Genomic DNA, 21,383 nt, shown 5'->3' with positions numbered 1-21,383 from the left:
AAGCCGCCGCCGCACTCACCCCATGGCCGCGGCCGCCGCGCCTCCATCCCCGCGCCAGCGCCAGCGCCCGGCCCCGCCCGCGCCACCGGCTGTGCCAGCGCCGCGCGCACGGCGCGGCCCCGCGGGTCACGTGCGGCGCAGCCAATGGCGCGCGCGGCCGCCCTCGCCCCGCCCCGCCCCGGGCGGAGCTTCGCGCGCGGCCCCGGGCGCGGCCCCAGCGCTGCCCGAGCGCCCGGACACCGAACCCGCGCCGCGCAAACCCGCCCGGGCCGCACCGCTGCCTCTCAACCCGCCCGCCGAAACACAACATTTAACTCTTTCCATGTAGAAATGAAACGAGGTTCTGCGTGTAGTAGCATTAAAGCTGGCACAGCTCACCCAGAAATAAATTGAGACATTGCTTATTAAAAAGGCAGAAGGAAGCGTGTCCTTCAAGGGCATCTCAGATTTCTCTGCGGTTCAGTAAAACATTGTTTCCATGTGCTTTTCAGATATGAAGTTGTTACTGCTACTTGGTAGCTTAATAACAAATCAAATATATTTAACATTTAAGCGATGTTAAATCAGAACATTAAGTACCAGTTGGAAAAAAAAATCTAAAAGACAAATGAATTTATGAAAGAAATCAATTTATGAAACTATTTTATAATCTCCTTTCAGAAATTATCTCTCGCCAAGGGTAAGGATGTAACAATGTGTTCATGAGGATGACTTAAAATCTCACAAAAGCACACTAATGAAATCCAAAAGAGCAGAAATTAAGCCGTATTTCAGCTATGTGTTTCATTTTATAAAACAATTATCTATATAGCAGGTACTATAGGAATCTTTTAAAAAAACTTTTATATCAAAGTCAGCTTTGCAGAAACAGCACAGTATTAAACCTTTTAAATCCCCTAGAATGATTCAGGAATAGATTTATGAGCACTGCAACCCATCTCAACAAAACAGGGCACAATAGAAGACATCTGAAAAGGTGCAGTGGTTCCCCACCTAGAGCAGAACAATGCCCTTCCCTGTGGTCTGTTACATAAATTATGGCATTGTATGCTTATACAAGGGGACATAAGGATAGGTAACTCATTAAAAACATATGTTCTGATATGCCTTCTTATAATCCTTCATTCGGCTTATAATAATCTTTTTGATTTGCATGAGACAAGCAAACATGTAGGACCTCGTGGCTGGGATGAGATTAAATTAAAGGCACTGGCACGCCTGTGCATGCATGCGAGCAATTGCACCACACATTACTTAAATGCTACTAATTTTATTTCAGCTGTTTCCTCATACCTCCTTTTTCCAATCAGAGAAGGCAACAATCCACAGTCAGGAAAGATGCCCTTTACCAGATTACCTTTTATCAAACCTTTCACAATTAAGACGTGTGACACGTCATCTGCCATCTTCAGGACACTTTTGCACAAAATTCTCTATAACTTCATCACTCAGGCTAACTGCAGAGGTACTGCCACTCCAGCTGTTATGGTAAAACACTTTAAGCCAAAGTTAAGTGGGCCATTAGTTAAGAGTGTTCCAGGCTTTATGATTTTTTTGCTCTAAAGCTTCTATTAATTACAGTAATCATTGACATCCTATGGTTTATGGTGGTTTATGATCCACTTGATTCCATTTCACAGCAACCAAGTTTATCCTATCCTACTGTAACAAATTGTCACGGTACTCTTAACAGTTCAAATTTTAGAACCTAGCTAGTCATTCGACCTAGTGCCATCTTACTTGATATCTTAGTGATATACACCACTGCTCCACCCCTCAGAAGAGCAAACCAAAATGCTCTCAGTTGTTATTGTGAAGCTCTCTCCATCCCAAAATTCTTTACGTTAGTATAAGCATACATTCAAGCGTACATACAAGCGTACATACAAACAAATACAGACACCACTCAACACCTTCATTATCAGTTCGCAAATTGTTGCAATAGGAGTTGTAGCTTAATAACAAACCAGGACACTCCAGTAATAGTTTTAAACCTGAAGAGTGGCAAGTGTTCAGAAGTGGCAAGTGCCACGCAGCCAGGAATGACGATGTGTGCAAAGATTACACCAGAGAACCAAAGAAACTGAAATACTTGGTACTTTAAAACTAAATTCCATACTTAAAAGTGAAAAACTAAGCTTTGAGAAGTAATTTTCTAGAACCCATACCAGGTGTACTAAAGATGGAAGGCTACATAATGTATTTATTTACACACACCATAGTTCATTTTCTGCAGCTCTGAAAAACTAACTGTAGTTCCCACTACATGAAAAGATTTTGCTACACCTGGTACTCGTTAATTGTGAGTCTGGGAGTCACAACCTGAGCAAATTCACTATTCTGTAGCCTGAAGTCCCACATTTATTTGCAGAACAAGCAGAAACACAAATTCTTTAATGCTTTATGCCAAGATGACAGCTGAGTGGGAGGGAAAAAGCCTTCCCTTCCTCCCTCATTGTAATGCCCATTCTGTTATGATTTCATAAACATGACCTGTGTCTGTGTCACATGTACTTGCCTCTGCAGCAATATCCAGTATTAAGTCAAATTCAGTCTAATGAACAGCATGCTTTGACCCTTCCCAGATTGCATCTTTCAGTGGTGTCAAACCACTGCCATACAGGTGAATATATTCCCTCAAAAACTGCTTTCTATGTGCAGTGATGTATTTTCTTAATAAAACTGATACCAACGAAACACTGTTTGAGAAAAAAAAAAAAAAAAAGGTCAGGCTCTCAGGAAAAAAGAAAGGAATTTTACAGGAAAAAGTCTTTAGACTAAGTTTATTTTTGGCTAGTTATTTCCTATCTGGCAGATGGAACAAGATGACTTTTTCATTCCTTGAAAGAAACCATTAACAAGACAGACTTAGCAATACCTGCAAGATATTACATAAACCCACTCTTTTAAATCTATCAGAAGACTCAAATCTCTGCATGAATCCATGTAAGCTACCAAATCCAAAGGACAAAAACTTTAGTATCTAAAGATACCTGTTCAGTTTCAAATTACTTCTATGATTTTGGACAAATTCCCTGCAGCCTACTCAGCCCAGCATTCTCAAACAGTCAGATGAGAATTTGGGCTCAGAAATGGAATCAGCAGTATTTTTAGGCAATTTTTGACGCAATCTCTATGGTGTTTCCCACTGCATTTATAAAAATATATTTTGCGACCAAATGAAATTGTCATTAACTGTTACAACCCACTACTAAGTAGTGCTAATTAGAATCTCAGAGTAGGTTAAGGTCTAAATTTTTAAAAACATAAGGTACATTCCCCAAAGTATCTATTTGCCACATAAAATCACAACTGCTACAAAAGAAATTTCAAGAGGTTTTCTGGTTTTAGATAGCTGGCTCATAAATGGTAACTCTTTCAACCTTTGCAGCCTCACCCTCTGCAGCAATACTCTTCTCTGTAGAAGCTTTTCACTACTTAATATATTTAAAGTGATTGATATTTCATTATTAGTCATTGAACATGCACAGAACTACCTACCTCAGAAACCCTGGGCAGGGAGTGGTTGGGTAATGAACTAAATTCTCCCTCTGGTGCCAAGAACTGTTCTGGCATTGCCTGCAAATGTAAAACAATAGTGCTGCTGAGATCTTGCCTTCAGAATTTTCTAGTGCAAGATTTAGGCATTGACTTGTATTAGACTGCACTTTTTAGAAAGATTGTACTTCATAGATTTCATTAACAAAATAAACTGAAGACATTTCATATCTGTTTTACATAGACCAAAGTTTTTATCTCAACACAAGACTTGATGACAAACTTAGCAGCTGCTGTAACCAAAGGTTGTCTTGTGTCTTTCAAGTTTACATGGGGAAAAAAAAATCAATGAAGCCAAACATTCTCTTTGTTTCTTGTTTTCTTCAGTATGTGAAGATACATTCATGTCTCCCACTACCACACAAAGACCAGGTTTCCTCTGAGGTCTGTCCTTACCATGGGACCAGGACCAGTGAAAGTTTGTATATATTCACTTGAGAAAACTCATAACTTGCTCCTATTGGCATTAGTATCACTGTTTTGGCCATTAAGAGCTGTAGCCCTGCTTTCTCCATCAAAATTCTCTCACCTATATTGCATATTATTTCCCCAAATATAGGAACTTCCAACTATGAGCACTAGAAAGGTCATCAGAAGTTTTCTTGAGGATCAAGAACCTAAAGGACTGCCTTTCTCATGCACATGAATAAAGAATGAAGAAGATAACTCTGTCATTGTTCCCAATGCATCATCCAGAACATATGCAGTAGTCCTACAAACCAGGAATTTTCTGTACTGAGAATAGATTTTTTACTATACTAATGTATAAAATTAGATGTTGGTTTTTTTTTTTTTTTTCCCCAGGAAGCTGTGCTACCAGTTCCTGAACTTCAGAAGATTTTTCCACAAGCAATGACAAGGTCTGTCTTTCCTTGTCTGTGGGGTCAATTCATTACCCCACAGATATGTACCATAAGCTAAATGAGAAAAGCAGAAAATGCATGCTGTTTAGTTATTTCATAACTAAGTCAGAAGTACAGAAATACATTACTTGCTCTTTAAATCCTTTAGTATTTAATGCTCTCTACTGTTTGCCAATTCCTAACTTTTGTCCAGAAGTAGTCTGCTCTCTGGAGCATCTCCCACTCATACTTTCTTCCCTCTCACTAAGTTTTTCCATCTGCATGAAGCTTTCTTGCTCTAAATTAAAAAAAAAAAAACAACAAAAAAACCAAGGAGAAATACTGCTTCCTTCCTCACATCTGTTAGCTCTAGTGTGGAGCCATAGCCCAGGCTGCAATATTAGTCACATTTTCTAAAAACAGTAAAGCAATAATGAAGAGTTTGTTTAGAAAACCATTAATCCACTGTATTTCACCATCCACTCTTCTATCTCAGCTACATAATAAACACCACCTGACAAAACTTTGTGTCACATTACCTATGATTTCCTCCTCCACTAATTAAGAACATCACACTATTCTGGCAATATATCACTTCATTTCCTCTGCTGTAGCTCTTTCAGGCTTGTTAGGTAGTTTACTGTATCTGCATATTGTAATTTTCACTTCTTGCTTCATTGATAGTGCTTATTCAATCCACTAAGTGGCTCAACCTTTGAAGAGATTTGGAAGCTGATTTTAGAGATGTGAGCTAGGAATCTTTGTCTGTAATCTGCAGAAAGTGAGTTCACAGCGATCAGATAAAGAGCTGACTTTCAAGTGTAGCTTAGCCCACTGACCAGGCTGTGTTGGTATGTGCCAACACACTCATTCCAACTTCTTATCTGGCGAATTTGAAAACTTGTAATTGCACCTTTTAGCCCATCTGTAATTCTGTTTCAGTAGTCTGTTAATAGTATTGAAGGCCGAACTTCAATATTGGCCTTCAATATAAAAGCCCTTGGTCAGCATACCTCAGGGATTCTCTGCTGATTATTTTTCAGATGGAAGATTATTCCCAGAGGTCTTTTTTCAATAATACATACTTTTTATCTTTTCTCCATTGGGGCCATAGACTAGAAAAATATGTTTAAAGAAAGATAAAAAACAGTATATTTTCCCATGTTTCTTGGGAAGTCTCAGACTCTGGATCTGTCTGATGGCAGATCTGCTCTGAGTGCAGACTTGGAACACCTACTTGCAGTGGTCTGGATTGCAAGATAAACCCCTGTTTTGCTGCTTCTTCATACTCAGCATTAACTATAAGAAGTCACAGTACTCACATGACACATGGATGGCTGCATGTGCAAGTGGATGGTTAGATTCAGTTTCTTGTTACACTGTGCTTGACAGAGGTCCCTGCTAAAAGATGGATGCTACATGGTTATGTAAGCTTTATAGTGCCCAGGAGCATCCCAGAATTCTACACCACTCTGACAAATGGAAGCTCTATCAGTAGAATATTTACCTTTTTCTTCACAATCTTTTTTTCAGTCCTCCCTTTGTTTGGTTTGAACCAGATGTTCTTAATGCAAGAGCTGATTTCTTGTAAGCATTCTGACATTTTAGTGGTAATAAATCAGTTAGCTGAAGGTCATCTATTTAGCTAAAGGTCATCAACACATTTTTTGCCAATGGTATTGAAAAGGAGGGAAAGTAAATTTTTGTGGAGTCCTGTAAGCAATGACCTTTTCCAAAAAACATACATTAACCATGACCATTTGCCAAGTCTGCTAAGATTAAAAAAGTTTCAGCTAGACACAAGTTTCTTAAAACCTACTGCATTAAGAAAGGCTGTGACAACATCTAGAAACACAAAGATCTTGCTAAGTCATGGCTGTGAGTTCTTTCACCATAATTATAATCTTTTGAACATTAAAATTAAGGCTCAAGCCTTAGAGGCTCTTAGCTACAACAGGACAACTGTATCAAATCAATCTAGAAAAACTATCATTTACAAGATAAAGTGCTGGCAAAGAATCTGAGGACACATACATCATACTCAGATATATAAAAAAATTCCACATTTCAGTACATAAAAGTAATTACTAGGGAGTTTGAAAAAAGACCACAAATAAAAATGGCTTGTCAAGGAAGATTTATGCTGTATGGTTTAAGGAGTACAACTTAGCTGGTTTAGAAAAAGGTAGGCTGTTTTTTATCACTGTATACTGAAAATATTTTTAAGTGTCACAAGTTTAAAGAGATCCATCAGCACAGATCAGACAAACTGGAAATTAATTTCTCAACATTACTGCAGTTAATCAAACCACAGAAGTTCAGTAGGAATTAAGCCCACAAGTTGAGACTAGGTATTTAAAAAAATACCAATTTTTACTGTTCTACAGCCTCTAATGTAAGGATCACACTGAAAAGTGCTGGAATCCACTGCAGGTCTGAAATACATGAAAGTTTATTATTCAGTTAATTCAGAATTTAATTCCTTGCAGTGTGCATATACTCATAAGGTCTTGGAACAATTATAATCAAGTCTCACACCACCAAGATCGAGCTGATTGCTTGGTAAGGTTAAGAAAGAAAATCCCCCAGCTCATTTCTCAGGACCAATACGGAACTTCACCATTAATTGATTTCTGTGCATGCAAAGATCAGCTGCTGTGGGAGGCAGCATTCCTGCAGAAAGAAGAAAATTAACTCTATCTCTGCTGAAAACCAGGACAAGAATGGACTTGTGCTCTCAGGTAGCACAACCCTCCAAGACACCTGGCCAACATGTAGTTTTTCTGCTCACTGCCATATTAATCACTACAAATAATGATTCATGTCATATTTTTGGGTTAGCTTTTGTTTTGGAAGCATTTTTACTCGCTTCAGCTTATTTATTCACCATAAAAATGTGTCATTGGATGATTTGGGTCTCACTCCCTTAGGGAATTGCCATTACACAATCCTCTAGGCAATGGCAGCATACTAATTTTTTTCCCTCCTCATTTGGCACATTGTTTAGTCAGTTTATTGAAAGTTAAAAATACATAACCTCAATTCAAAATATGTGTTGCTGGTGTGGGTGCTAGGAGTTACATTCTTTTGTTGGGGTTTTGAATGAATGATATCTCTAAATCTTAATTTCAGTAACACTATAGAGGGGGGAAAGATTTTTTTCCTTTGATTGGAGAGGGAAGTGTTTTAATAAAAGTCTAAGAAATCTGTAATATCTTATGATATATTCTCCTAAAAATGAAGGTCCAGCTTACTGAATAGCCAACAGGGGGTAAAAATTCAAGCATAAGCTGCTCTGCCTAGTATTCAAGCAGTGGTACCAAGCTCTACACATGTAGCAACAGTGCTCTGTGATCCACATTTTTAGGAGTCACACAAAACTGCTCTTTCTTTGGGCCATTCATCATCTTAGAAATTACCATGCATCTCCAAAGTAACAAAACCACCATCTGAGACAGCTACTACTGAAAATTTATCACTACCCAAGTTACTTCAGTACAGTACTGGGAAAAAGCAGTTGAAGAAAAGGACTGATATCCATGCCCAGAACAAATAAAGCATCAGTGGAGCAAAAGAGCTGAAAAACCACATTTAAGTTTGTCAAAAAAACTGAGAAGGAAGGAATTTCTTGATCTAGATAGAATACATACTTCAATTCCAGTTTCTCTTCCCAGTTTGAATTCAAGGTCACCAGCTACTCAACCAAAATACTTAAATTACATGCACTAAATCTTAGAATCCATAATAGAAATGCATGATTGAAGTATATATTGTTGTAACTCTGCAGAAACAGTCAGATTAAAATGTAACAATTTAAAACTAACATTACTGGTGTACTTCGCATCTTAGATTTCAATCCCTATGGATATGAGACGGAAAAATTTTAGTTAATCACAACAATACTTATAAAAGCTCTCCATCACTAAGTGTACTAGAGGACTACTCTTCCTCCTAATACATAACCCAAATACTTCAATCTTAAATGAAAAGACTGTATTTTCAAAAATCTCCAGGACAAGTCAGTTAGAACACCAGCCTTTAGTCATATTTGACACAAACAGTCCTTCTCAGCATGGGTTTGCATTTCACAGATCCATGACTCTTTATAAATGTATATATTTCTAATCAAGTACAGAATCCCTTGCCAGAAGTAATTTGTAACATTTCAATGATAAAATTCAAACTATTCAAGTTTAAAGTGTGTCTTGCAAACTCAAGTAAACTGAGCAATCTCAAGAAAACTCTGGTAAACAAACATAATACATTCTTTCTACACAAAGAAAAAATCCAAATAGAGTAGTCTTGCAAGGAAACTTAATGCCTGAAAATTAAGGTAAACTGAGAGCTCAAAAATTTTAAGTATTTCCCACAACACTGAAGGAGTTAATTTTGTAAGCTAATTACCCCAGGTGGCAAGAGAAAGGCAGAAATCTTCACAGTAGGTAATACTTGTTCTAACAAGGAAGAAACAATAGGAGAGATCCCATGCCATTGACAAAATCCCTTCTGTCACTCAAACAGAAAACCAAAGTCGTTCTCCAGAAACACAATAGGCAGTAATTGAAATTTTCTTATTCAAGACTATGAATGACCTGTTGTCCGGTCTCACTTCTTTATTTTTCTGCTTTACTTGATTTTTTTTTGCCCCATCTTGTGACTGGACACTGGGAATTTTGTTCCACATTCATGTCATGGCACTCATTCCTCACATTATCACACACAGGTGTGACTAAAGTCACCTGGATGAGTGACTCGACCAGAACTGGCTCTGTGTGCCCAGATGTGCACCCACCACACAGAAGGGTGGGATAGCACGTGTGACTCCACAATGTCCAAGCACTTCCAGGAAAGGCTGGAGTCACAGCATGACTTCACTGAGTGAGCTATAAGAGCAGGGGCCTTCTAGTCTACACCTAGCTGACACTTTTCCTGGTGCTCTCCTATTTACTGGCTTTTGCTCCTCCTTCCACCAAGGAGCAAATGCTCCCAAGTGCTGGTAATGAGGCTCATGACAACCTTATTGCCCAGTCCAAGGGCCTGGTAGTGCTCTGCACCGCGGGCTTTGAACAGCAGAATTGCTTTAGCACAAAACCACTGTCTTTTTAAGGATTTGAGGTTTCCATAACATAAAGCAGTTCTGAAGCTTATGGGGCTTCTAGAAAACAGAAGCAATATAATTATATTTAGAACTTAGAAAATTCTGAACAGAGGCAAAAATGATGAAAAGTACTATCCATCCATGTTCAGAAATGGTACACTAAACTTAAAAGGAACACAGATTGAATAAAACAGACAGCTCTTCTTCAAACAGTGAACCAGGTGGCAAACTGCCCACACTAACAATTACTTGGCATTCTAAAGAACTCCATCACTTCCACGTCACTAGTCAGAAAATTTTCAAACAACAGACACTGGCTAAGGAAGTAACAGATAAGTACCTTCCAAAGCCACTGATATTCAGAGCAGTTGACTTTAAGACAAGAGTTAATATACTGGCAGAGAGCAAAAATAAAACAGCCACAGCAGCACGGGTACCCTGAAGGTAGACACATCTCCCAGTATTTTCTGAACAAGTTAAAATATTCTAAACCTGAGATTTAGAAAACCACTGTTTTCTAAATAAGAAAACAGTGAATTACAACCAGGCTTTGTCACTACAACTAGTTTCAGGTCTTCCTGACTGCATGCATACCAGACTGTCACATGGATTCTTCAGTAGCTTTACATCATTCTGGGCACTATTTCACTTGTGGAAAAAAAAGACCTGGACATCTTGCTCACAAGTAAAATTGAGAGAGTGATTTGGAACAGTATAAAGACAGTCATGTATGGACAACTACTCTTTCATAGAAAACAAAGCAATACACAAATCCACTGGTTTTAGAGGAAGACTAGTTCTCTTTCTCCATTCAATTAATTCTTTTCAGCTTTCAGCACTTGAAACATTTTTTTGGAAAAAGCTTTATGAATCAAGCCTAGTTCTCAAGGTCTTAATGACATTTAGACATTTAATTAGCAAGCCATCACTTGGACTGGCATCTAAAGCTTTTGTCAGAGACCTAATTCCATGCCAATTCAAACATCCCATTAGTCTTATATTAACTAAAAAGAAGCCTCGTAATATTCTGGCTACTTGATTGCACTGGCATGCATTAACACAACAGTGGAATGAATCTAACTGAATGCAAGGATATAGATTTACAACGTATACATGTTAAATTAACAAAGATGTTATAGGACAAAAATGTAATCATATACCATATATGTATATGAATTGGTACTCAGGCATACTTTGTGCTTCTTGGTACTCTGTATGAAATGTAAGAGACAATCAAGTGAAAAAAAGGAAAAAAAAGCAAAACTATTGACTTAATTAAAACTGTTTAATTGATTCCAAGCTATGCCCTGTTCTTAAAACTTTCTAGAACTCACTCTGAACATATTTATACACTTACACATGTGAATTAAGTATCATTATTCTATGTTGTCATTTCTCCCCCAAGACATGTTCAGTACATCAGATTTCTAAAAAGTCATTAACGTATATAACAATACATACAAACAAATAAGCTATATCTGTAAAGAAAGAAAAATCACAGTGCCCTTTTTCACCTCGTATTTCTAATTTACACCTGCAGTTTTCACTGAAATAACAAATCAAGAAGTAGAAAAATGCTAGAGCAAATACTAGAAATCATTTGCATGCATTCCGTAAGGTTTTTTTCCCTGCTTTTGTGGAAACCGAGTCACTGCTTCACTAAAATGGGCTAAAATTAGAGTCCTATACAATGAAATGCTTGCAGTTGAACAATTTGAATACCATGGGAAAAAACCCTAATACAGTAATTCTGCTAAAATACAGAGGAGAAGGAAAATTGGTACCAAGAATGATTAAAGAAACAGGTATATAAAGAAATTGGGAAGTATTCAGTTGTTTTTAATTTTGGTATTTATAAAGTCTGTAAACAAAATTTTTAGTATACTAAAAAATTATTTTAAAAAAATCAGTTTAATTTTATGTTAAAAAGTAACTGTGTGGAAGGATATATGATCATATACTGGATTTGCTAATCTCAGGTATTTTAGCACTACCTGCTGACACTATCTCCTCAGCAATGACAGGTGACAATTGTAGCATCAGGGTTACTGGCACTGAAGCATTTACTCCAAAACTGCTGACAAATGCATTTTTGATGACAGAAGTAAGTAAATTGTAACATAATCAGCTTTTTTTTTTTTAAATTGGTCTAGATCCTGGTGTATAGCAGATGCTACACAGCCGTTATTTTTGTTGTACACCACCTGCTGATAGCCAACAATTTTACCCAAACTTCATTCCACATCCAAGTCTTTCACGACTAATACAGAGTAATCAAGGAGACTTTACTTGAGCCCTTGGATTGCAAATTCTTGAGAAACAGCTTAGAAAGAATAGGGATCTTAAATGTAGATCTTTCTGAGCAAAAAATACAGACTTTGCAAAAAATCCCAGTGAGAAGAGGCAGGCATTTAACTCCAGAAATCCCATTATTCAAGGCATACACAGCATTTTCTTTGTAGAATGTCTAACTCAAGTACCTGTATCTCTCCCTCCACAACATAGCTGAATTCTAAAGGACACAACAAAAAAACCCCAACGCCCCCCCCCCCCCCCCCCACCTCCAAAAGAAAAAAAAAAGTATTGAGGAGTTCAAGACGACTTTGGTCTGGTATCGCTTCTACTGCAGTAGAAGCAGCACAGCTACTTAGCCCTTTATGATCTATGCTTTGCCCATCATAAATTGGAATTTTTCACTCAAAGAATCTCTAAACATGAGGATAAGAGACACTCTTTCCTTTGGGCAAGCATTAGGGGTGCTGGAAGGGCACCGACGCAGGCCTGAAAGTACAAACTTTTCTTTCAGAATGAAAGCTGATTTCCCTTTGTCATGAAAATGAAGTCTCTACTTACGTACTTGAAGCTTTAACTAAACAGCAAAATGGTAAGATGGCCAGTGTTTTCACTGAAATAAGCAAGTTGCTACAGAATATCAAAATTTCAAATCAGGAACTACATCAGCTACAGGAAAAGTATTTCTTACTAAATAGGCTATAAGCAGTGCAAAGGTCACCCACTTGGACCCTTAAAAGACAATAAGTAGACTTCTGACAATGTTTCAAACTGTTGGACACTAGAACTCACTATTAATTGCATGAAAAAGCTAACAAACGAAGGCATACCAAATTTCTGGTCCTGAGAACAAGCTTACACTTTTTTGAATAGTAAAGACCAACACGACCAACCATCCAGATCCATATGATTACCAAAAGACTTTGCAACACAGAAAAAAGTACTTTCAATGTGTATTTTCAAAACACATCAAATATTAGGATGGTGTTTTGGAAACAAGTAACCATGGAGAAGACACATGAAATCTGAGCAGCACTAACCAAGATGGACAGTAGCAGTATGACACTAAGATGTCAGCGACTTGAGACAAAGTGGAAGTTATTTGCAAGACTTGCATCTGAATTTAGAACTACAAAGACAGTGCTACTATGACCTGTGTCCAAGAGGAACAGCTGAGGAACTCATTATTTTTATTCAGTGTACACACAAATACAACTTAATAAAACTAAGAGATTGTCTGATAAAAGTACTTAACTCCATTTCCAAAATAAATGTCCTGTTTCATAGTTTGATGAAGCTTAGCCTGTTCCAAAGAATGTCAGACTTACAAAAGCAATGGAAGTAACTCTTGATGACTGAAATGACAATCAACACAACTGCACTCAAAAAATGCTGCACTACCCAACAACTTCTTCAAGCAGGCAAGGAATGGACTGTAATAGTAAACTACATCAGAAATTGGGCAAATTTTACTCCACTTTTTTTTTTTAATAAAGAAGCATTTTAAGTATTTCGATTATCAGCAACAACTGAATGTTTCGATGTTTCCAATAGAAAGAAAATGAAAATAAAAGTGGTTGTTACATCACAATAGTAGAAGAAACCATGACCATCTATGATGGATAAGCAGCATGACTGCTTCTTGTAGAACATGAACATATCTGCTCAAATTCTTATACCACAGCCTCACAAAATGCTTTCCCTATAGCTAGTCAATTACAGGACAGTCCTGTTACTATGTTTGTTTCCATACAAAGTTATATTTTTTTAAAAAAAAGAGTCTATGTAGCAGTGCAGGAAAATGTTGGAAAATTCTTATAACCTTCACAAAATAATGTTTGATCCCTAGCCAGGACTAATGCTTAGTTTTGTACCATATGTGCTTAGTTAATGATATAACTTTCCCAATAACTTTTCTAATTAATTGTTCTAATTAACTTTTCTAGTTTATTGTTTTAATTAATTATAAGTAGTGTAAATTTCTGCTCTGTCATCTGTCACTGTAGCCAGAATTTAGCAAGGTTTGTCATAGCCTGCTGTTGTGGGAACAGAGTTTGGGAAAATTACTGAAACTCTTCTAAACCAATTCCAATTAACCTGGATAAGCTTCAGTGATCTCAGTCCTAGGAGGAGGTTAACAAAGCCTGGGACAGAGATCTACTGCTGAAACTGGACACAAGGAAAACAGAATTTATGGACCACAAGGACATTTTGCAAAACTCTAAAACAAGAAAGTAACAAAGAAAATTCAGCAATTGTATTGAAACCCTCTCTTTCTGGGATAAAGATAATAAAATGAGTGAAAAGGTGGGCTAATTAGGATGAGAAGCAAGAAAACAATAACCAATGGAAGACAGAACACTAATTAATGAAGATAATTACCCTATTTATAGACAATGAACATTCATTTCTTTGCTACAATGCGTAGTGAAAAGTTCTGACAATGGGTGCGGATGTTGGGTGGAGCTATCCCCATGCACTCAGCAAACTGAGTAATGTTGACATCCTAACCTAACAAACTGGTTGGAGAGTCTATTCCAATAACAAGTCTGAAACAAAGAATACTTCTAAAAAAATAACAAACTAAACCAGTGTACTCTCCAAGCCACTAAATTCCAATGTCTCAAAGTAGGTATCAACATGGTAGATTTCCTTCCCATTCCATCTTGCATATGCTTCAAAACATAGCCAAAGTTTAATTAATGTTAACTATGCAGCAAGACTTTCTAAAATGTATGTTCAGTATTTTAGTAATTTGTACACACTATCTGTGAAAAAAGTATTATCCTCTTGTATAACAAAGAGCCCGCATACCTGTGCAAAAAGTGATTTTGATAGGCAGTCCTCTTGTAATAGCATATATGACTGCTTTTTAACAGACTGTGTAAGCAGGTCTCTGCTGCTAGCAATAACTAAACCTTCCCCTTCTCCTCCCTGCAAATAAAAACACTGAAATAGAGGTCTAGCTATAAACTTGCCTAAATTTTCCCTTTCTCTGCAGCACTAGCTTTTTTTGTAGTTGTAAGTTTTAATTAAGAGAAACCGAGGAGTCACATGAAAAACAGTATTAGTTTCATCAAACTCTGCTACTTGGCAAATGAATAATTTCTGAGAACAGAGATCAGTTTCAAGCAAGAGCTTTCTATGCACACCGAGAAACAACTACCTACAGCAATCAGGAAAACCATTTTTGTAACGACTTGTGTAATGAATTGTAGAGAAGAAAGAGTCTGCAACTCTATCCCATCTGAGAAGGACACAAATTTATTACAAAACGACTTATAAAAAACCTATTAACTATAAAACTCAAAAGCAAGAAACACTTATCACAACAAAGATCTCAGTACACTACATGCCGTGTTTCTTCATTTCTAGTAACACACTGGAGTTTCCACTGAATTATTCCAACACGAAGCCACATGACATATAACAAGTAGATTGGACAAATTCCTTATAATAATTTTGATGTAGTAACAATTTGCTTCTATCACTCTGAAGTTTATTCTGTTTCTCCAAGCATAACACAAGCAGCAACATGGAATACTGCTTGTGTACAGATCCATTCTGTATATATCTGAACATGAAGTCTGTGACCAAAGATATTCACACAGCTTCTGCACAAAAAAAGTCTTGCAAGACAATGATGATGGGTAATATCCACTGAAATTATATGGATACATTTAATGTTACAATACTCTTAATTTTCACCTCTATGTTGGAACCTCATTTCTTATTTCTATAACCAGTATGGTATTTTTATTCACACTCTTACCTTTCTATATTACCAAAAACAGTTACAAAACAATATACACTAAAATCACAAACCCCAAAACCAAACAATTCAGATGTTAGAAGACAAACCAAAATGAGGAGCAGGAATCCACTTCAGTAAAAAATTCTATCCTGACACGTTTACTCAGGCATTCATTTGCCATTTTTTAGGATTAAAGAATCATTTAGGTTGGAAAAGACCCTGAAGATCACGAACACCAATAACACTGCCAAGACATCACTCACTAAACCACGTCCCTAAGTGCCACAGCTACATGTCTTTTAAGTACCTCCAGGAAGCTGGAAATGGTAACTTTTTCTACCAGTTTGTGATATTCCATAACTTCCCCTGGCAGCCTCCTCCAATGCTTGACGACCCTTTTGGTGAAGAAATTTTCCTTAATATCAAACCTAAGCTTCCCCTGGTGTATCCTGTTTCCTCTTGTCCTATCATTTGTTACCAGACTGACACAATGTCCTTACTACAACTTCCTCTCAGGCAGTTGTAAGGAGCAATACAGTTACCATTAAGCCTCCTTTTCTCCAGGCTACACACCCACAGCCCCCTCAACTGCTCCTCATTTGATTCGTGCTCCACTCCCTTCCCCAGCTCCATTCCCTCCTCTACACACGCTGCAGCCCCTCAAGGACTTTCTGCTGCCCAGGGGCCCACAAGTGCACCCAGCACTGCAGCTGTGGCCCCAGGGCTGCCCAGCACAGGGCCACGCTCACTGCCCTGCTCCTGCTGCCCCACTGCTGCTGACACAGGCCACCATGCCCTGGGCCTTCTTGACCACCTGGCCACGCGCTGCCTCATCTTCAGCTCCTCCTGACCAGCTCCCCTCTTTTCCCACAGGGCAGTTTTCCAGCCTGTAGAGCTGTAGGAGTTGTTATGACCCAAGGCAGGACTGTGCATTTGCTCTTTTTAAACCTCAGGCCGTTGGCCTCACCCACTGATCCAACCTGTTCTGATCCCTCTGCAGATCTTTCCGGTTCTCTGGCAGATCAACACTCCTGCCCAATGTAGTGTTGTCTGCAGACTGACTGAGGGAACACTCCATTCAACAGGACTGGTCCCAATACTGGACCCTGGGGAACTCCGAGCAACCAGCTGGACGTAACTCCATTCATCACCACTCCCAGGGTCCAGGTGTCCAGACAGTTTTTCACCCAGACACCGCAGCTGTTGAAGCCATGAGCAGCCAGTTTCTCCAGGAGAATGCTGTGCGAGATGGTGCCAAAGGCTTTACCAGAGTCCAGGCAGGCAACAGCCACAGCCCTTCCCTCAGCCACCAAGCAGGTGACACTGTCATAGAAGACCAGGCTGGTGAAGCCAGACCTGCCTTTCATAAATCCATGCCAGGATCCCAGGCAGGCAGGGCCTGATCCCCGGCCATCCTGCAGACATATGGCACTCAGCACAATTTGCTCCATGGCCTGCCCTGGCACTGAGGTCAGCTTGGCAAACCTGAATCAGAAGTCACCTCACTACCCACACAGAGTCCTCAGCCCACAGACTCCAGCTGAGTCTGTAACACAAGCCAGTAGGAGCTTGAGGGAAATGCTTCTCATTCATCAGCTGAATTTGAACTTATAGTATGCAAACAAATTTAAATGTTATTCCAAGAAATAGCAAAGCACAGCCAAGTACTACACTGAGTTTTATGACTTATTTCACTTAAAGTGAGAGAATGAGATGAAGTAGGCATATTTGCTTCACACACCTGAGTAAAATGTGTTAAATTGGACTTTTTAACACTATTCTGTAAGAAAATATATTGCTTAGCTCTAAAGAGATTCTTGGCTTCTTCTAAAGAGGTTCTTTAAAAAGAAGAACAGCAGCAATGTGGACTCTCCATAGCAGGGGTTTCAGAGAAGAGAAAAAGCTCATGTGATCCTGAGAACCTTTTTCCATTAATAAAGGGAAAGCCAACTCACACAATTTATGCTTTCATGATTTCTTTGCACTCTTGTCACACAACAATGAGAAGTCCTAGTTTCCTTCCAGTTCCTTCCACATGCCAGTTACTACAAAAAAAGGCCAATCTACTAAAAGCCAAACTCAGCCTCGTGAAACTCAGCACATTGCAGTTTCTATTTAAAGCAGCCAACAATCATACCATTAACAGCAAAAGTAAGAGCTTTTTATTGGTATCTGATTTCCAGAAAAATAAGCAACTTTCTCTCCAACAATTTAATATATGTGTGAAAAGCTAAGTATTAAGTAATGTTTGACTATGCCACCAAAATTCTGTTATAGGGTAAGAATATAAAGTTCGTAGCTTCAAAAAATCACTGTATTAAGAGTGGCATCACTATACTATTTTGCACAGCATAAATTCTTTTTATTTTGAAAATAAAAGTCTGCCTGAATAAGGTTTCTTCTTCCATTACTGATTAATGTTCTATCAGCTTAGGGTTAAAACACACCCCCAAAGAATAATACTACACCTATGAAAGCCATATCAAAATGCTATTGCTACTTAAACTTCAATGCTTTAGTTTAACATCTCCACAGAGAAATCAAACTACTTGTCCTGTAATACAACTGTATTTACATATTCAGACCATAGTCTTGTCTACTGAATTTTATTTCTTATCTTCTTAAAATCCATGTGGAAGTAATGGCAAATGCATTCTCTCTGATCTCAAAAAGAATTAATGCTTCTAAAATGTGTTATTTCCACTAGACATGACTAATATTTAATAAAGAATGACTGCTTTAAGACACAAATTAACATACTCATGAACCCAATTACTCTTTGGCAGTTGGTTCAAATTAGCATGTACTATCTTTGTGACCATGACCAGCAAGCAGTATCAGTGGTAGTGTCAGAGTAGCACATGGAGATACCAAGTCCAAACAAGTATTATCTTTTTAACCTTTCTTCCAACCACATACCTCTCCCCTATCCTTCATTATCCCTGTTAAATTGAAGTAGAATATTGAGGAAATGCCCAGTAGCTTTATCACCCAGCTACAACTGATGCAACTCAATGTTACCTTTCAACTAAAACGGAACAGCAATGAGGCAACAGCTCATGTTCTATGACAGCACACCATGATTTGCTGCTGAAATAACCATCATAGTTATTTTTAACACTATTTTATCCAAAGTTGTATTTGTAGTGATAATTCAAGTTGATTAGAACCAAAATCCCAACAGTTTGAAACAGTACTGAAACTTTTTAAATTGGGTATGTTAATCTGAAGGGTGTAAGAGGTATGGCTATGAAGTAATGGGGGTTTTACTTTACCAATACTGGTAAAAAAAGGATTATGAAAATAATATAAGTTTGAACAGCAAACAATTAGAAGATTCACTGAAAAATGAGTTACAACTATTTCCCAGCAGAGTTCACATACATTCATTATGTTTCATACATACATTTTTAAACTTACAATGGGAGATACACTTCAATGTATCCAAATACACTCCAGTGATCATAAAATAATCCTGACACTTTTTTCTTTTAACATACGTAATACTGATACCTCCATTAAAAGTTTAAAAGTCTGTATTTTCTTAACCAAGTCCATTACCTAGAAGCTAAATGATTGCTTATTGTATCAATATCTGGTAAGTTACTAAGACCATACTGTGAAAACATGGTAACTTGATATAAAGTAACTACATACTGCTTTCTAATGTCCAAATTATACTGAGATAACTCAAAGAAGAATATGAGGCACAACACAAAACCCAAAAGATTCCTACGCTGAATTTTAGGTAAGTGTGATTGAAGACCACAGACTTAACAGATTTCTACTGTACAATGCTATGGAACAACTTCTGAGAAGTTGTAGAAGTAGAGACAAGATGAATACTACCCTAAATCAGTGGTGTCTTTTCACTTCCCACTCACAGGATGTGTAAGGGCAGAAGGGACACAGTAGCTCAAATGGTCCCACCTCTCTACTTAAGCAGGGTCATCCTAGAGCACATTGCTCAGAACTGCGTCCAGGTTCTGGAATATCTCCAACGAGGGAGACTCCACAGACTCTCTGTGAAATCTGTCCCAGTGTGTGATCATCTGCACAAAGAAGTTCTTCCTCATATTCTGGTGGAACTTCCTGCGCATCAGTTTCTGCCCATTCCTCTTTTCCTATTGCTCAGCACCACGGAGAAGAGTCTGGCTCTATTCCCTTGACACCCTTCCCTCAGACACCTACAGACATTGATGTGATTCTGGTCTTGTCCAGACTAAAAACAGGCCCTGCTCCCTCAGCCTTTCCTCCATGGTGTTTTGTGCATTCATGATACTTCAGAACAGCTTGCTAATATTTCCAAAAGCATACATCTGACACCTGTGTGAATAATTCTGTTTATTGTTATTGAGTTGTTTGAAAGACACTACAAAAGTTAACCATTAAAAACCAATTCAACTTGTTTTGCTTGTGCAGAAAGAAGGAATTTTTAGAGTTTAACCAAGATAAAGTGAGCCAAATCAAAATTTTCTTTCTCAATCATGACAGGATTGAGGAAGATTTATTGTTAACTAAGCTGTTTAGTTTTAAATACAGTGACAGAGAGATATAACTGCCTTACTCTAGAGGTTATCTAGATAGAAGAGATTCTAAAAATAACCTGAAAGTACTTATGAAAAGTAAATTCCTACACTGAGTTTTAGACATAAAATATATATTTTTGTGTATAAAGCATACTTGAGATACTGCAAATACAAAATGCAGGTGTTTGTTAGGGTCAACAGCTACTAGTTTAGCATTAATACAAACCAAAACAGTATCACAAACTCTATGCATACAGTGGCATAGCATACTGCTGATGGTAATCTGTTGTATGTTCCAGAAAAATTGCATTTGTGTATTTGTGATATCAGTTACGTGGGGAATATTTTGTGCAACAGATTTCTGGGTACCAACACTTGACACATCTGAGCATGGGTTTCATTGCATGGGGGATGTGCATAAACAAGGCAGGCCGTAATACATGTTTTATGCTCAGCAGAGTTTCTCATTGTATTTCTTAGAAATGAAAAACAGTAATTCAGTAACTAGATCACCATATAGCAGTCCACAATCTTTTTTCTCCTTTATGCAACCGAGTACATATACACTTCTAACCAAGTATTATACTTTTTTGACACCTAAAGCATCTAAGGAGAGAAAGTATATGAAAGGCCTTTGTCAATGGGCACAATTACACTATAAATAGTCTTCATTCTAACTAAAGGAAAAAAACATATCAAGGAAGTTGAAGCTGAAGCATAACAATGATCTCATGATGTCCACTTCAATATTTCTTGAGTGCTTAGGATTGGACAAACCCATCTGGCATACAAGCTTTTTTAAAGTCAGCTTAAAAAGGTAATATTATAGCACCTGGAGAGGAAAAGGTTCTGTTTCTATGCATTTCAATTAATGACCTAATCTCACTTAACTCTTGATGTAGCCTTAACTTAACAAAATGTTAGCAGTACTTCTGAAGCAAAGTTTGCAAACCTGTGCTTCTCCACCTGTACACAAAACTATCTCCTCTAGTTCAATCAGTAGCTGGTAGAAGCAACTACATGAAAACAGATTCTGCAGAATTATGTTTTATTTTTTCAAAAAGTTAGAAGTTTCTGTGACAGCCTTAACAAAAGGCCTGTCTTACAGCTCTACAGGTCAGCACCATTATATTGTTTATAACTGGGAGGGGACATGCAAGGCAGCAGCAAACAAATAAGTCAGTTTAGTACACCGGAATCTTCATTCCTCTGCACTTACTCAACGATGTCTGATGTTTACAGAAATCTGAGCTATTTTGCTTTACATCCAGCCAATTCTGAAGCTGTGAATGGCTGCTAAGGCTAAAACG

At 37.9% G+C, this 21,383-nt stretch overlaps 1 protein-coding gene across 4 annotated transcripts in view; it reads right to left on the bottom strand.

Moving 5' to 3' along the window:
* Positions 1-21,383, bottom strand: part of APC (APC regulator of WNT signaling pathway) — a 93,615-nt gene that overhangs the window by 71,494 nt on the left and 738 nt on the right. For 2 of the 4 annotated variants that reach the window (XM_071456488.1, XM_071456491.1), the window contains exon 1: positions 20-136. The exons of 1 other annotated variant lie outside the window; for it this stretch is intronic. The gene's annotated coding sequence lies outside the window, so the exon portion shown is untranslated. Of the gene's footprint in view, positions 1-19; positions 137-3,501; positions 3,580-21,383 lie in introns of those variants that run through there. One more of the 4 variants, XM_071456489.1, reaches the window with a different exon arrangement.

Source organism: Agelaius tricolor, unplaced genomic scaffold (assembly GCF_023055355.1).
Source record: "Agelaius tricolor isolate 1412-34295 unplaced genomic scaffold, bAgeTri1.0.p SCAF_59, whole genome shotgun sequence".
Lineage (NCBI taxonomy): Eukaryota > Metazoa > Chordata > Aves > Passeriformes > Icteridae > Agelaius > Agelaius tricolor.
This window is presented reverse-complemented; position numbering and strand designations above follow the sequence as displayed.